Source organism: Spermophilus citellus (assembly GCF_964194105.1).
Source record: "Spermophilus citellus genome assembly, chromosome: 9".
NCBI classification, from domain to species: Eukaryota; Metazoa; Chordata; class Mammalia; order Rodentia; family Sciuridae; genus Spermophilus; species Spermophilus citellus.
The window spans coordinates 109,981,052-109,986,398 of NC_138191.1; positions in this window are offsets into that span (position 1 = coordinate 109,981,052).

The following is a 5,347-nucleotide window of genomic DNA, read 5'->3' on the forward strand; positions in this document are numbered from 1 at the left end:
TCATCGCTGACTGTGGGGAGTACATGTGAGGCAGTGCTGTCCCCTCCCTGCTGTGCTCTTGCCTGTGTGTCCAGGAAGGAGCTGCTGGCCTCAGGGGTGCCAGCACTGAGGGTGTCCTGCATGAAGCAGATGGTGTTTGTGACCCCAGCCATTCCTCAGATCAACTTGGAGCAGCTCCCTCACGGCCTGGTTGAGTGGCTCTGGACTGGTTCCCAGCATGGCTGTGGTCCTTGGAGCAAGCAGGTGCAGGTGTGACCCTCCCCACCATCCACAGCTGCGTGGCCACTGGCTTCTCAGGCTTGTGCTGCCAGGGCCTGTCCTGGGCCCACCTGTGGCTGCTGGATGGTTTCTTTGGTAAAATAAATGGATTCTTGTATTGCTGCCTCCAGTTGGGCCCCAGGTGTTTGCAGAGGTTGCTCAGGGACAAGCCACAGCATCTTGCCTGCTGCTGCCCTCCCTGTGAGGCCAAGCCCCTGGACAGGTGCCCTTTTGGGCCCAGCTCAGAGCAGTAGAACTGCCTACAGCGCCTCTGCTTTCTGCCTCCTGCTACCAGGCAGGTGAGTGGGGCTGGCCAGGCTCTGCTCCTACTCACACGCAACTGGTTGAGTGTCTAACTGTGACCAGCCTTGCTAACCCGTCCTCCCATCATTTCCCACTGAACCAATAGGCAGAACTGGATTCCTGTGCGGCATCCAGGGCCCTACTTTGGCCAGGTCCTGTGCTCGGTGCTGGGAGACACAAGACACAAGCCAGAGCTGCTTCCCCTGCCTCCACCCCCGCCATCTTGCACTCTGGTGCCTTGTTCTGCAGCCTGTGTGGGCTGGCCTTGCTCCCTACTCTGGCTCTGGGCCAGCTAGGCCACCTCATGGCTTTGTTCCTGTGCCGAGACTGAACCCTGTCAGTCACCAGAAACCTCCTGCTCTCGTGCCACCTCCCTGGATCCAGTCTCAACGCTGAGACACGCTGGGTGGGCTGGTTCTCTCAGGCTGTGCTCTATTTTGGGGGTTGAGATTGGGATAAGCTGGGATGGAGGGGAGAGCCTGCTGCCCCAGCTCCATGACCACCATCCCCGCCAACCCCGCCTTGGGCACCCTGAACCATCAAGGGGTTCTTCACTCCAGATAGCTTGGGCCAGCTCCCTTAGCTGGGATCCCATAAGGGATCTCTCTCCTAAAAATAGGGGTTCCTCCCACTGAGGGTCAGTCATGGTGGCCAGGATGGGCAGCAGTGAGGCCACGATAGTGCCAGCTACTTGGGGGTTGTGACAGAAGAGGATGACAGGTACAAAGTACGCTGGCATGGCTGGTTTCAAGGTGACATGCAGGGAGGTGGCCAGCTGGCTCAAGTCTCTAGGAGGGAGGATTGTTCACACAGTGCTATGAAATAGGGGGGATCTGTGGGAGGAGGTACAGGAAGACCTTATCACTGCACCTCCCTGATAATCCTGGGACAGTGAGAGCAAGAGACTGGACAGAGGCCAGTAGGAGTGGAGCCATTGGGTGGAGCCATTGAGTGGAGCATTGAGGTCTCCTGAACCTCAGGTGAGGTGCCTGCCCCTGCTGCGGTCACCCAGCCCCTGCTTGTGCCAGGTGTTACACAGAGAGAGGGGAAAAGCTCCCAATCCAGGGCTTCTGGGCTGGCAGCCAGACTCATGCCCAGGCTGCCTGAGCCCGGGCTGCCTGCCGCCTGCTGAGGCGCTTGTTATGTGAGGGAGAAAAGGTGAACCCCGGGCACTGACTGCTACTGAAAATGATACTTTCAAAAAATATTTAATAATAGAAGATTTCAAAAAACATCATAAAATGAATAAATCAGATCACCAAAGTGCAAGAGTGTGGACCTAATCTGTAGTAATCCATACATCCCATGTAAAAACCAGTGTGCCAAGAAGGCCAGGGAGGGCTCACAGCAGCTCATCGTGTGCGGGGTGATGGGGGACTGGCATCTGTTTTCTGTTATTTTCAAAAATTTCCCTGGCACTCGTGTCATGTTTTCTTAAGTGAGAAAAAAAATAAAAAATAATATTTTTTAAAAAGGGGCCAAATGCTTGCTCAAGGCTTCCCAGTAAGAAGAGAAACCTTTGATGGAAAGTCCCCCTCGGCTTCCTGTGAGGATAGGGGGGGGCACCACACTCACCAGCAAGGCACGGGTGGGCCACGCCTGCCCTTCATCAGAAAAGACCCCAGTGCTGTCCTGTCCCTGTGCTCTCCCAGGAAGGTGAGAGTGCAGAAGGAAAAAGAGAGAGTGGATTTTTGAGGTAAGTCCAGCAGCACCTCCGGGGCCCATCCCAGAAGGAGAGGGTGTTCCTGGGAACACTGGCCAGGGAGGCCCACAGGAAAGCTCATTTAAAATGAGATACTGTGCTAAGTGCTCTATGGGCACATCTGACCCTCCGGAGGCCTTGCAAGGGCAGAGCCAGGCCAGCACCCCTCGACAGAGCAAGGAGCAGGCACAGAGGGCTTGTGATGAGCTTGGGTCACAAGAACCAGAGCCAGGACTGGACACCAGATCTGTTTGACTCTAAAACCTCGCCTTCTCCTGTCCACAACCTCCTTTCCTACAAAATTGTGGGGAATTTCTCTAAAGCACGTTACCCACTTTCCTACAGAAAGCCACAAAAACACAGGACTTCACATGCTCAGCTGGCAGCAGGGCCTCACTGCGCTTGTGAAGGTGTCTGTGGGGATCTCTGCTCCTGGGCCCCGGGTTGGCCACCTTACTTTTGCTTGTGACGTGCAGCCGTGAATGTAGCCGGGGCAGCCAGAGGCAACCGGAGAGCCAAGTGGCCTGGACAATAAGACCACCCCCTCAAGGGCTATGTGCCTACTGTGTTCTTCCTTCTCCAAAACCTTGTCTATTTGATGACACCTGGTGGCTGCCTGGATGGCTAAAGGTACCAGCATTCTGGCCATCAGGACAGCTACACTCTGCTTTGCTGCAGGAAGAGCGAGTCATGTCATGGTTCTTACATTCCTGTCACCCCATCCTGGGCCCCCAGACCAGGTCAAGTCATGCGCTGGGCTTTGGAGAGACCAAACACTGATGTTTGTCAAATAGTTCCCAAGCCTCCACTTCCCTGATGTTGGGAGGAGAGAGCTGTCAGGTAAAGTCCTGAATCCTATGGCTGGGCCCTTAGGTTTTGGGGGAGGGAGGGGGAGGGTGGCAGAGAGATTCTCAGACTGGAAGAGCTTTGGGGATGCGTGTTGCACCATAGTTTGACCTGGATGTCTCTCAAAGGCACATGTATTAAAAGTTTAGTCCCTGGCTTGCTTCTATTGAGGTGGGGAGCTTTAAGAGGTGGGCCTTAATGGGAGGTCTCGGGTTCATTGAGGTTTTCTCTGGGAGAGATAGTGGGACCCAAGCCTTTCCTCTTCCTCTTTCTCTCCCTCTGCAGCTTCCCAGATGCCATAAGCTAACAATTTTGCTGCACCCCACACTCCACAGCATGATGGGCTGCCTCACTACAGGCCCAGAAATAATGGGGTCAGCCAACCAGAGGCTGAAACTTCTAAACCATGAACCAAATTCTTGGGGGGCTTTTTCTTTTTCTTTCTTTTTTCTTTTTCTTTTTTTGTTTTTTTTTTCTGTTTTGTTTCAGATAAGGCCTGTCTCTATTGCCCAGGCTGATCTTGAACTTGTGGGCTCAAGAGATCCTCCTGATTCAGCCTCCTATGAGTAGCTGGAACTACAGGAAACCACCATGCCCACTTCAAACTTTCCTCTTTTTAAAAATTGATTGCCTTCAGTATTTTGTTACAGTAACAGAAACCTGACTAACACAAATCCTATGCCCTCATGTCATAGATGAAAGAATGAAGCAAGAATGAGAAAGGGGATTTGCTTCGACACTAAGCAAGTCAGTCTGCTGAACATTCAGGCTGGTGCTTTGTCTAATCCCTGCAGGCCTTTGTTTGAAGCCTACATTCATGGGGAATTCACCACCTTCCAGACAGTCTGGACCTACCCTTTGTTGTATATGGGAGGGTCTCTTCCTCTGTACTCACACAAGGATGTCCTCTGGTCCAGCTAAAAGGGCTGCTGTCCCACAGCATGGACCCAAACTTTCCACTGCTGCTGCCCTCCCTGAGGTCTGTCCTCAGAGGTGCAGAGTGTAGACTCCAGAGATGTGCCTCCCTGGGCATGTGGGTGGGTCCACTTCTGCTGGGTGTGCTGCAGATGGGGGTGGGCCCAGGATCTGCTTTTAATGACAGTTCAGGCATTTGGACTCTGTCTGTTCTGGTAGGTAAATTACAGGCTTAGCAAGTTCAAAATCAAATAAACACTCCAACTCCCAGTGGCTGCTCCAAGAAGAACAGTCAGTGGTTTCCGGGAACAGTGGAGGCTGAGACAAACCTCCCCACTCAATGCAGCCTAATTACCACCTGTCACTCCCCTGGGACAGGGGCCTTTTCTTTGACTCACAGGTCCCAGAAACAGGACAGGGCTGCTGGGCATCCAGGGTGATGCCAACTGTGATGACCAGCTGCTTCTTAATTCCCAGGCATAAGCAACCACTGACAGTCCTCGCCCTTGTTCCGTGCCTGGTCAGTCTGCCTTTGCCATGCCCCAGGTGGAGTGGATTGCTCCTCAGTGGGGAGCTGAGTTCATTCCAACTGAGCAGCTCTCAGTAGCCACTTGTGTTCTGTGCTGAGGGTGCAGAGGGCCTGTCCAGGTGCAAAGGGAGAAGTATACAGAGTGGTCACAGATGGTGGCCACAGGAAAAGGAACACCATTGCAGCCATGTCCTTGTTTCTGCTGAGAGGTCAACGTCTCAGTGCCCGGCCCCAATTAGACCATCCTGGCGGAGATGACTGTGAGAACCAGAATGCTCCAAGGTTCTTTCCTTCAATGGGAGTCAGGCCTCTTCCTCAGCGCAGGCCCAGGAAAGGGGAAATCACAAGCAATAAAATGTCCCCACCCGCCTCACCTTAAGTCTTGAGGCCCAGTCAGCTTGTTCTTTTTCTAATAAGCTAACAGTGCCCAAGGGCCAAGTCAGTGGAACCCAATAATACACTGAACTCAGGACATGTACATGCCCAATTATGCTCCACAAATGCCCAAGTGGTAGACCTGGGAAGGGGCAGAACCCTTCTGCCCATCTCGGACCCTGTGGAAAATGGTACAGAGCCCCATTCAGGCAGTTGTAGGCTCCTTAAACCATCCAGGGTTGGCCACAGCCTGGGCCGGCAATGCCATGGACAGGTCCTCTGTCAGGACTTCAGCACAGGTCCCCAGACCAAGGAGGCACAGCTCTGAGGCTGCTATGTGCCTTTGGCCCTTTGATGGTGATGTTGGGCGTTCAGTGCCACAGACCCCAGGATAAGGGCGTGGAAGAGCCTGGAAAAGA